The sequence below is a fragment of the Herpailurus yagouaroundi genome, unplaced genomic scaffold, assembly GCF_014898765.1.
Source record: "Herpailurus yagouaroundi ecotype Mexico unplaced genomic scaffold, PumYag 77, whole genome shotgun sequence".
Classification (NCBI taxonomy): domain Eukaryota; kingdom Metazoa; phylum Chordata; class Mammalia; order Carnivora; family Felidae; genus Herpailurus; species Herpailurus yagouaroundi.
Window position 1 is genome coordinate 87,297,603 of NW_024412388.1, and position 12,448 is coordinate 87,310,050.

A 12,448-nucleotide genomic window follows, 5' to 3' on the forward strand; every position below is an offset into this window, starting at 1 on the left:
GTCTCTTGATAAAGCCCAAGCTTCACGTGGGACCCGAAGCTCTTTGTGGCCTTGCTCCGTGTACCCTCACCAGCTTTCCTGCCTGCTGCTTAGGTCCCAGTTTGATAGAATTATATGTAGTTCTCCAAATAGGCCGCATGCTCACTTCACGATTTTGTACATGCTGTTCTGTCAGCCCCTGTTGATCTCCTTTCCCTCATTAGCCTGTCACACGTGCACACACTGTCTCTGCGTGGTCAAAAGCCACAACAGCCACATGGAACTTCACAGAGGGTATGGGAATAGAGAGATTTTGTTTCAATTTTAGGATTTGACCAGGAGGAGAGGAACAGGGAAGGCTAGACTGGGAGTATGCAGGATGACTTAGGGAGATATTCTAGAAGGCTGCTGCTGAACAGGAAGTGATAATGACCTGCCAGTGGAGCAAGGAAATGCTACAGTAAGATTTCCAACAAAACTAGGTGGGTACTCACTGGCAGTAAGTCACAGGTAGAGGGATTAATTTTTTCAAAAAAGGGGATGCAGTATAGTAAACAAAGACAGTTCCTACAGAGAAGTTCCCTTGGGATGTTCTGGAAGTGGCCAAGCAGCTCGTAAGAAAGACTTCTCTCCTTTGGCTGTCAAAGCACCCATGACTCTGAATAGCTTCCAAGCGTGATGTTTAGGCAAGGAATGGCTGCTGTTATCTTGGCAGAATGGTGGTGAGCTTGGCAAGCTAGTGGCGGAAGCAGTTAAACTTTATCCATTCTGTCCTCCCACACACTCAGCGTGGAGGCTGTGGACGGCGAGGATGTCAGAGGCTGAAGAAATAACCAGCAGCCCAGGGGGAGAGTCTCTGGGTCTTTTCCCTTATCCGGGACAGGCAAGGCAGACCGAGGGTCACAGCTCCTGCCTGGCCTCTGGTAGCCTCTGATAAGCAAAACCTTCAGTGGGAAGAGATCATTCTCCCTTTTGTCACTTACGCAGATAGAGTAAAGTGTGTGCCCTTTTCCCACTTCTGGGAGGCTAAGATTTATTAAAATCTGCAAATTGCCTCCTTCAAGAAAACATTATATAAAAGGATTAGCTTCCTGGCAGGTGTTTAGTCTGATGCGGGTTCTCAAAAGACATGAATGGGAATTTGTCCATTTTGTGTTATCCAAATGCTCTACAAAGATTAACTCATTCATCCTCATTGCCTGCTTGTGAGGGTTGTTATCCCTTTTTTTCAGCTGTGGAATTGAGACAAAGTGCTGCGCTGAGCGGCCTAGCCCGAGGCTACGCAGCTGGTGGATGGAGCCACCAGGCGCTGTGCTGGCAGGCCTCACAGGCAGGCTTCCTCTCTGAGGTAAGGGCAAGCCTTGGGCCTCTGTCGAGGTAGCTGGCACAGCCTGCAGTGAGCTGCTAGAAGCCCGGAGCCTCAGGAAGACAAAAATCCAAAACACACTAATGGCGGGTGCCAATCAACGAGAATGTGTGATAATGCAGACAGCAGCTGGGTTGAAGTTTGCCTTCCAGAGTTCTGTGATAGCCATGAAGGGACAGTCAGATTAATAGTGCTAGTGACATTGTTAAGCAGTCTGTAGGCGAGGTGTGTGCATGGCTACAGCTCTGTGATGACTTCTACACCATTGCTTTGCATTTGTACGGTGCTTTCCGGTTCTTTTTTTTTTTTTATTTTTAAAAAATGTTTATTTTTGAGACAGAGAGAGTGAGTGCATGAGCAAGGGAGGGGCAGAGAGAGAGAGGGAGACAGAGAATCCAAAGCAGGCTCTATGCTGTCAGCACAGAGCCCGATGTGGGGCTCAAACTCAAGAACTGTGAGATCAAGACCTGAGCCGAAACCATGAGTCAAACGCTTAACCAATTGAGCCACCCAGGTGCTCCAGTGCTTTCCAATTCTGAAAGCACCCTCACACGTACAATTATTTCCTCACAATTGTTCTTTGAAATAAGTAAGTAAATATTACAGGTTCAATTGTGTTCCCCACAAAATTTATACAGTGAAGCCCTAATTCCCTCAGAGGTATTCCCATACCTCAGAATGTGACCGTATGTGGAGGCAGGACCTTTAAAGAGGGTCGTGATCCAATCCAACCAGTGTTCTTATAAGAGGAGGAAATGTGGACACAGGAGGAGACAGCAGGGGGAAGCACATAGAGGGAAGGATGCCGGGAGAAGGTGGCTGTCTGCAAGCCAAGGAGAGAGGCCTGGGAAGAAACCAGATCTGCTCACTCCTTGATCTTAAACCTCCAGCCTCCAGAAGTGTGGAAAAGGTAAGTCACCCAGTCTGTGGTATTTTGTTATGGCAGCTGTAGCAAACTAATACAGTAGACTATTTTGGAATATCCTTAAACATTTTAGAAGTACTCATTCCCAATCAGAAAATGGCCATATTCATCAGAGGACTTTCACACTGTCTCAATAATAACATTAGAAATGGATCACATCGAGCTCTCACTGTGTGCCAGGCATTGTTGTAAATGTCTTACTTCATTGCATCCACCATTATTTACTTGGGGGGGGGGGCGCGCGGAGGAATAGTTTTTCCTTCCAGTAAAATTCTGCTTAATAAATGCAGAAGGAATGAGAGAAATAGAAGATTGCCATTGGGCAAACACCGCAATAATAATTGTTGCAGATGAGACCCAGTGATGGACACTCCAATTAGTGGGTGAGAGTATGATGAGAAACGGGGTGCTTGCATAGCCTCAGAGTATCTCCCCACAAGAAATTTATTAATTACAAAGGGAATAATAGTAACTTTACGGTGGAGAAGCCCCCCGGACACCACCTAATCCAAGTTACCAAGGTTAACCTCACCAATAGTCAGACATGTAGACATCATGTACCCCCAGCTATGATGCACTAAGAGGGCAGAGCATCTCATCTGGGTATCCGTGCCAAAAATGCATAACCTCCATCAACTCATGAGAAAACACGAGGGACATTTTGTAAACAACTGGCCTGCCTTTCCAGAAGTATCACAGACTGGAGGAGATGAAGAAGACATGACACTTAAATGCAGTATAAGATACTGGGCCAGAAAAGAGAAATTGGTGGCAAAACAGATGGAATTCAAATAAGGTCTGTAGGTGTAGTTAATAGTATCACACTGATGTCAATTCCTGGCTTTGATCTTTGGACTATGTTTATGTAAGATGTTAACATCAGAAGAAGCCGAGTGAAGGGTGTGTAGAAATACTCTACAAAGTTTTCAGCTTTTCTGTAATTTTAAAGTTATTTCAAACTAAAATTAAAAAAAAAATCTTCTCAAATAGGTGCTATGATCATCCTATTATTAGTAGGTGAAATAACTTGCTCAGTCACCCAGCTTATTAAGGGTGAGGCGATGATATGTATCCAGGCTGTCTCATTCGAGAGCTTATCTTAAATCCTGAAATATATCCTCTTAGCACCTCAGGGAGACAATGGAGTCTTATCTTAGTTTTAATTTTTCATATACTTGTATCAAAAATTATATATTTTTAGTGATATTCTATAGAATACTTTTTTCTTTTTTTTAAGGACTTATAATCCTTTTTTTTAAATGTTTATTTTTGAGAGACAGCAAGCGGGGGAGGGGCAGAGAGGAAGGGAGATATAGAATTTAAAGCAGGCTCCAGGCTCTGAGCTGTCAGCACAGAGCTAGACATGGGGCTTGAACTCATGGACTGTGAGATCATGACTTGAGCCAAAGTCAGATGCTCAACTGACTGAACCACCTAGGCACCCCTACAATACTTTTTTCTAAACCATTCTGCCTCCCGTTCCTCCCCATTAAGGAGATTTTGGCATAATTTTTAAGTTGGAAGAAATCAAAAGCTGGGGAGGGCACTGTACAAAATACCATTACATACATGAAGAAGAGGCCGACTCCTCAGAGAACTTACAAATAGCTGAGGCCTATGAAAGATAGACAAATCTATGGAGCGGAAAACAAGCACCAACCAAGTAGTATAGGCCCTGTGGGGCATTGGAGGACAGAAGGGAGGGAAAATGCACTTAAGCCTGATATGACTGAAAAAGGAGGAGGTGACATTTAATCTGGGCCTTCAAGAATGAGAAGGTTTGGGGGTGCCTGGCTAGCTCAGCCAGTTAAGCGCTTAAGTGTCAGACTTTGGCTCAGGTCATGATCTCACGGTTTGTGAGTTCAAGCCCGCATGGGGCTCTGTGCTGACAGCTCAGAGCCTGGAACCCGACTGGGAATCTGTATCACCTGCTCTCTGTCCCTCTCCCACTCACGCTCTATCTCTCTCCATCAAAAATAAGTAAACATTAATAATTTTTTTTTAAAAGGACACATCTCGGAAAAGAACATTACAGATAGAAGGGTGATATAAGAAAAGATAGGTGGAGGTGAGAGAGCTCAAGATTGTTGAGTAGACCAGTTAGATTGCAATTGTGGAGTTACTGCATATTTAAGAAAGACATTTTAGCAGAGATCTCAATCTCAAATGCCTTCAGGGGCCATGCAGAAATATGGAGGAAACTTGAATATCTTTAATAAGATATTAAAGAGTGGTGCGGCATCTGGAAAACTGGAGAGAGCCTGTTCCACCTAAAGTCATTGTGGATGAAGACAAAACAGCACAACCAAACAAACACTGACCTAGGCAAACACATTGCTGCTGACCAGATTCTGCCCAAGCGCTGCTGGTTGCAGCTTACTTTTTGACACCAGCGAAAGCATTCTTGGCTGTTACAATAGAGAGCATAGCTTATCAAGACAATGATGAATTGTTTGGAATTTGCACTAATAATTCTTTCTGGGTCTCAAGACTGTGTAACCAGGTGGGGCAGTTGTGTAATAATTGTTTCACGAAGAGCTCTGTAGACCTACTGCTTTATTGTTGTTGGGACACTACTGCCACCTAGTGGTCATTGGGGCTGTGCCAGCATCGACAAAAACCTTACAGAGTTGCTTTCTATATATGGTGCTTTTATCTTCAAAATGTTTGTCTTGTGACTCATGCAACAAAATACCCAAAATAAACTACATAATCCTTTATATTTTGTGGTTGCTAATAAGGTGATTTTTCACAGATGGTAAGGGTTATTGTTATATTTTCAATACTGTGACAGCGAGGGCTGTGCTTATTTATTTGGTGTCCGGTCAATAATCTTTCTGTGCCCCTGGTGTGTGCTTGTATTAATTGTATCTTTTTGGCATGGTCGTAGGAACTCAGCAAGTATCTGAGATGCTATATAGAAGGGATTAAATGTCTGAGGATGCATAAAAAAAAACAAAACACTGAAGGAAGAATCAGGAGATTTAGGTTAATTTGCAGCTGTGTGACTTTGAGCAAGTTACTTGGCCTCTCTAGGCATCAATTCTGGCTGTTAAGGAATGTGGGGTTGACGGGTGCCTGGCTGGCTCACTTGGAAGAGCGTGCAACTCTTGATCTTGGAGTCGAGAATTTGAGCCTCATGTTGGGTGCAGAGATTACTTAAATAAGTAAATAAACTTTAAAAAGTAAATAAACTTAAAAAAAAAAAAGAAAAAATGTAGGGTTGAAAAAGTTTAGCAGGTCTCCAGCCAGATCCCATGGTGGCATCCTCTGAGGAACTTCATGGGATTAAAAATTCTAATGGTTCTTTGTCCAGGGGTGGAGGTGTAGGCTAAGGGGTGGGGGTGGGGGGGGGCAAGGTGAAGCCCAGACTGCTCCAATCAGAATAGTTCTACTACAAAAAATTAATTGCAAAAAAAAAAAAAAATTAATATTGGATAGGTGATGCATGCCCATGATTCAAAATTCAAGAGGTACAAAACAGTATGTGGTGACTAGTCTTTTTACTAACCTGTCTCCAGTTCTCTACCTTAAAGGAAACCAATGTCACAATCTCTGGTCTGTTGTCCAGAGATAGACTACCCCCTCCTCCCACCATTGTCCCATCTCCTTTCTTTTATTAACACAAGTAGCAACATAGCATACACACTGTTCCACAGTGCCTTTTTTTTTCTTTTTATTTGAGAGAGAGAGAGAGAGAGAGAGAGAGAGGAGAAAGCACAAGCAGGGGAGAGGGACAGAGAGAGAGACAGAGAGGGAATCTTAAGCAGGTTCCATGCTCAGTAAGAAGCTGGATGCAGGGCTCAACCCCATGACCCTGGGATCATGATCTGAGCTGAAATCAAGAGTCAGATGCTCAACTGACTGAACCACCCAGGTGCCCCCCTAGTGCCTCTTTTAAAATCTGTTTTATGTTGGAATTTCGTTGAAATTTCACTTAGATTTCATTATACTGAGATTATCTACCTAGGAAATATTTGACGAGCTCATCTATAAATCTTCCTTTTCACTAGGGCATTTCATGACTCTTAAACCTACATTTTGATTTGATCAGAAAAGAAATGACTCATGGACTTGGGGCTCTGTGGAGACAAGCACCCTTTGAACCTGCTCATGGTGTCAGGCTTCTGGGAGACAGGAAGAAAACAATCTCTTGGAGAACCCCTTGGTCAGTGCTTTCAGCTTTAGGCCATTTGGCTGCTGTAAACCATAATGGTGATCTACAGTTAGCAAAGTGTAGGGGGAGCACAGTGAAGAAACTGCTCAGGTACTGGGAATATCAACAGTAAAAGGGATTTGAAGAACTGGGAAGGACAGAGCAAGAGAGTGAGGACTGGTCAGTGTAGAAATCTCTTTAGGTTTTAAGTTAACTGGAGATAGACTCCTTATTTCAACGATCCCCTATTAGATTTTTGTTTCCTATTTCAACTGGATCAGATTTTTTCAGACAGTGGCTCTTAGCCCTACCTGCTGTTAGAATCATTTGGGAGCTTTCAGAAACTTCCACGGTCAGGGCCTCACCAGCAGGGATCCTGATATAATTTGCCTGGGCGTGGGACCCAGTGCCTGGAGTTTTGGGAAAGCTTCCCAGATGATTCTAGAGGCAGCCAGGTGACAGGAGAGCTGTAGATTATCAGTGAGTGGCCAGTGATGCAGTGCCTTCCTCCTCCAACAGGTGGTTGTTCTGGGCAAATGGCCAGATTCCTTCTTAAAATCCTTTAAGCTAGCCTTCCCTTCTTCCACTCTTTCTATTGCATTGTCACTGACTTGTTGCCTCTTTTGACATTCATCAGTCTTCTGAGCATATAAAACCCCTTCAGGTAGTTCAAACTAGAAATGATCAAATCCTACCTTTTCCAGTTCTGCTTGCCTTCAACTGCTGAAAACTTTACTTGAGCTCTCTGGCCCATCAAATTCTAGGTCAGTGGTTCTTGGACCAGAACATCAGCACTAAATAGGAAAATCCTTAGAAAATCAAATTCTGCAGCCCACCCTATACCTACTGAATCCGAAATTCTGGGGTTGGGGCCAAGCAATTTGTGTTTTGATAAAACCTCTAGATTATTCTGGTGTATCCCAAGTTTGAGAGCCACTGTCCTGAGGCCACTTCTGCCCAGGACAGGGCATTGTTTTGGGAGCCTTAGACCACGAGCTGTGGCATTCAGAATGCATTGTGCAGCAAGGGGTGCTCTATCCTGAGCCCTTGGTGTGCGTCTTGGGTGCCCACAGGCTGAGCCAGCTGCGGTCTCCCTCCAATACCGTCATCACTTCCATCTCCTCTTGGTGCTGGAGAATAGACTCAGCTTCTCAATTTCTCTGCCTTGTACTTCAGCACTTTACCATGCTGGGCTTTTCCCAAACCACCCCTGCCACCTCATCCCCTGGGACTCCTGACCCTGGGAGAGACCTTTGTAAATCCCCTGAGGCAGAAACAGATTTTTTAAGGGGGCTTCCTGGCAGAGTTTATCTTTATACCCCGAAACCTCAGATGAGGCCACCCAGCAGGAACAAGTCTCCTCCGCCGTTGTGGGTCTGCCAGATGACTCATTTTGTGCTCTGAAGCCTGATTTCTTACCTAATTGGTGTTTACTTTTTCTCTGCCGAAACACAATCATATCAGATGTGATTAGTCAAGTGAGGGGGACTGATTTGTGTTTCAGCGACCCTGGAACTTGGGCATCCCAGGGAGTGCCATCCTTCAACGTACGCATGTCAGGAAGGTACCCATTTATTCCAACGAGGCCGTCATTGTGCAGAACATGACTGGGCGTGCTCTTCTGGGTCCCTGCTGCAACCCCATGTCTGATATTTATGGCCCCCCATCGTCGGGTTTCATCTTCTACCGCCGTCTCCCAAGTGCCCGTTGCTGCAACCACAGAACTGTTTGCTGTTGCTTGAACTCACCCTGCACTTTCACATGGCTGTGACTTTGTTATTCTTACTCAGTTTGGAATGTTCCTTTCGTTCCTTTCTTTGCTTATTGATGCCATTCATCCCCTAACTGCCGGCAAAACCGCTCCTTTTCCTATGAAGCCTTTCCCTGCTCTTCAAACCAGGATGGCTTGCTCTCTTCTCACACATCATGGTATTTCACTTTTGCGGGTATTAAACATGATTCGCTTGAGTACATACATACTGCCTTAAAATGTAAGCTTACCGGTGTCAGGGACCACGGGAAGAATCCAGTCCCCCCTGTGGCAGCTGACGAAGTAAGAAATCAATAGCTCTCTGTAAAGAGTCTCCAAAAGGAAAGTCAGGAGAAAAGCAATCTATTTACTGTCATAAATATGGCATTGTACCCAGTCTAATCACATACCTTAGTCACTAGAGCTGTGACTAAAGTCACAAAACACTTTTAGCCGTTTCACATAATCATCTACCTCAAAGGATAAAGATTGGACAAAACTTAGGAATAATAAAGGATGTATGCCTGAGCACCTGTATCTAGCTAGTATGAAGGACATACTACAAATTTAAAGCAGTACTGATACTACTTAGAAACTACAGTGAAGGGGAAAGCATTCCTGTCGTTTGTTACAAGCACTCCCTTTTGCAGGAAGCATGCCGCCTGTGATTGTAACGCTCTGGGTCTTTGCAAGGGCTTTGAGTTCCCGAGGGAGGGAGAAATGTTACAAAGTTTAGCACCATCCCAGAAAAGAAGTACAAATGACCCCAGGTTTCCCTACATTAGTGAGTTTCTGTGGTTTCAATTTTTTGTTTTTACCACCCAAAGGAGAAATGGATGAGCCCAGTCACTGAAGTAGCTCTGGGAAATGCAATTCAGTAGCCAATTTATGCTTCAGTGGGAATGGAGCACATACCCAATACCACACTTGGAATTCTTCCCTGCAGTATTTGGTCTCTTCCTTTTTTGTGGGTCATCTTTCACTAATGCTTTGGGAGTGCATTTGCATTCCCCTCTGTCTCTTCCCAGAATCTAAACTGGTCTTGAGTCATACATGATGTGCTCAGATTTCCAGCTATCTTGCCGTACCACACCATAAGACTTGCTGTTCTGCCATGGTAAAGAATCCCCCTGCCGACTGCGGTATTCTACATCCTGATCCTCTAACCCTTCTGCCCAGGTTGTGACTCACTGTTTCCCGACTTGGTGTCCTCCCCCTCCTTCCCCTATTGCATACAAAGACAAAATCGCCTGCCTTTATTGGAATGTTTCAGTCTCTCTCCCCCTGTTCCAGGACTCATTCAAAATCTACTTCTTCCAGCAACATTCCTTTGAGAAATTCTAGCCCATTGGATCAATCTTTGTTTTACACTGTCTGAGAATTTATGCATTCAATTTAGAAACTCTATGATACAATTTCTTTTGTTGTAATCATTCTGAAGCTATTTTGTCTTATCGGATGTATTACATCAGGTAAAGAGATGAATTAAGATCTGATTCTTGGTGCCTTGTAGAACTCCGCATCTACACTCCATCTGCCATGCTGAAGTAACAAATCTCTTGGGTTCAGGATCATCAAGAAAGAGGGACTAGAGGTTGACATTATTTTTAAGAAGAGGTAACCTTTTGAAAGGTGAGCTTCCTCTAAATTTAGGAAGGATGGTTTAGTGGTAGACTATTCCAAGAGTGTCAGGGACCTCCATCACAGCACCCCTGGGATTAATAGGGCCACTGACAGGGACAAGTGGAAGCCAGGGTGGCCAAACACTAAAAGTGGTGACCTTGGGGCACATAGCAGAAGACCTCAGCCTAAGCTTGTTTTAGAGGGAGTGGAGCAGATTTAATTTGATTTAGATACAGGAAAAACAAACAAATAAATCCAACAATGTGATATTTCTTGCATGTGAGTATAGTGGAATGAGAAACTTACCTTTTCATTCTGCCTACATTACAGTGATCTGTGAGTGATGGACTGACTCACTAGCTTGCACTTATTTATGGGAACTAGCACATCAGTATCTGTGTATAATTGCCATCAGTTCAGATTGGTGATTCGAAGTTAGATAGTAGGGGGAAAAAAAAGAAGTTTCCTTTGAAAATCATATATATTTTTTCAACCCATCACACCAAACCCCAAGCCACACTTGAGTTTTCACAATATTTGATCTCTTCTAAATTCATAAGCTCAGGGTGCTGCCTCAGTTGTCTGGTGAATCAGGTATCCGCCAACAAATATTTAGTGAGCATCTATAAGTTTCAGAGATGGGTCTAGGTTTCCTTATGGAGCTTTCATTCTACTAGGGGGAGAGAGACCAACAAGAAAAATAAATCCAAACCAAAAAACCCTACAGAACCCCCACCCCCAAATCATAATGAGAAAATTATATGGTAATACATGCCACATGGGGAAGGTGTGGGGTTTGGGAATGCTGGGTGGGGGTTTAAGTGAGGTGATTTGTTAGTATAAGAAGTTGACATCTGAACAGAGACCCAGGGTTGCTGAGGCAGTTAGTCCTGTGGATTTCTGGGGGAAAGAGAGTTCCAAAATGAGGGACAAGCCAGTGCAAAGACCAGAAATGAGAGCATGTTCAGTATGTTCCAGAAACATCAAAGAGACCAGCATGGCTGGCACAGAGTGAGCAAGAGTGAGAGTGATGGAGAGGAGGTGGGAAGGCCTAATCATGTCAACACTGTGGGCTCTTGTAAGGACTTGGGCTTTCTTCTAAGAGACATGAGGACTTACTGAGGAGTTTTGAACTGAAAAGTGACATGATTGATCTGATCGATATTTGAAAGGATCAATTTGACTGCTGTGTTGAGACTAGGCTGGTGGAGGGGTGAGTGCAGGCGGGAAGCAAGGGGGGAGGCATAGAGACCAGTTAGAGGCCTACAGCAATTGGGGTGCCTGGGTGGCTTAGTGGGTTAAGCATTCAAATTTTGATTTGGGCTCGGGTCATGATCTCCCGGTTCATGAGTTTGAGTCCTGCACCAGGCTCCATGGTGACAGTGCGGAGCCTGCTTGGGATTCTCACTCTCTCTGCTCCCTACACCCCTCCTCAGAAAATAAATAAATAAACTTGAAAAAAAAAAAGCCTACAGCAGTAAATCTAGACTGATAGTGATTTGGACCGTGGTGATGACAGTGCAGATAATGGTGAGAAGTTCTAAGTTTCTGGATACATTTTAAAAGTGGAGTCAATGGGATTTCCAGTCAGATCAGATGTGGGATGTAAGAGAAAGAAAGTAATGAAGGATGAATCCAATTTCATGGACCAAATAAATAGAAGGGTGGAGTGGTCTTCAGCTGAGATGAAGAAGTCTGTGGGAACAGCAGGTTTGCTGGGAGCGGGTAGGTGGCGGCAGGTTGGAATTTCATGAGTTCAGAATTGGTTATATGATGTTTTCAATGTTCCGCTAATTCTAGATAGTTTTGTGATACTTGTTTGCCTACATTCACACAAACGTCATAAAAATCCATGAAATCCCAAGCGCGTGCCACATTTTGAGCCCTTTAGGCAGCCTCAGGGAACTCCCCTGGCACACACTGCCACATGGGTACCCTGGCCAATGGGATCCTCTGAGTGAGCACCTTTGAGATCCCAGGTGCAAGAATTCTCTCTAGTGGGGGCAGTCTTCGTTGGGTAGGTACTAACCCATTCATGTTCTCTCCCATGCAGAAATCTGATGCTAGACAGAAGGGCAGGCAGGAGGCATGGAACAAGAGAAGCAGGGGAAAAGCAGAGGAGGAGAGAGAAGCTTGTTCCTACAAATGGCAGAGTCTACCAGAGGGAGAACCAGACTTACCTACTTCTGAGGGAGAGAAGACTGAGCAGGCCACCAGGATTGCTTTTGAATTCCAAACCAGCAAGGGACCTTTACTGATTTACTTTTGGGTCCCTCATGGTGTTTTACTCTGCAGTGCTGAGATACTTTCTTGCTTTCCTTTGTATATTTACACTATTAAAATCAAACACTTGCAGTAGCCTACGATGTGGCTTATTTGCTATGGGAAAGCACCTTAATGATACATTATGATGTTGCGATCTCGTGTGTGTTAAGATGATCTGGGAAATGAAACAGAGATGGTAGAGAGAGTTTAACCTTTGCTTTCCAAAGAGAATAAGCATAAGCCACAAGTGTAAGGATTATAAAGTAATATACTTGATTGTTTCATAGTACCCTTATCCACAAATATTCACTCAATTCCACATGTAAGGCACTGTCCTAAGACCTGGGGAGAAGCCAGACATGGCCCTATCACATACATCTTGAT

At 44.0% G+C, this 12,448-nt stretch overlaps 1 long non-coding RNA gene across 1 annotated transcript; it reads left to right on the forward strand.

The window, feature by feature from the left end:
* The first annotated feature begins 1,215 nt into the window (after positions 1–1,215).
* LOC121027574 (uncharacterized) lies at positions 1,216–12,157 on the forward strand. Its single transcript, XR_005788803.1, has 2 exons — positions 1,216–1,327; positions 11,853–12,157. It is a non-coding gene; the product is annotated as an uncharacterized LOC121027574 (long non-coding RNA).
* The last annotated feature ends 291 nt before the right edge of the window (positions 12,158–12,448 follow it).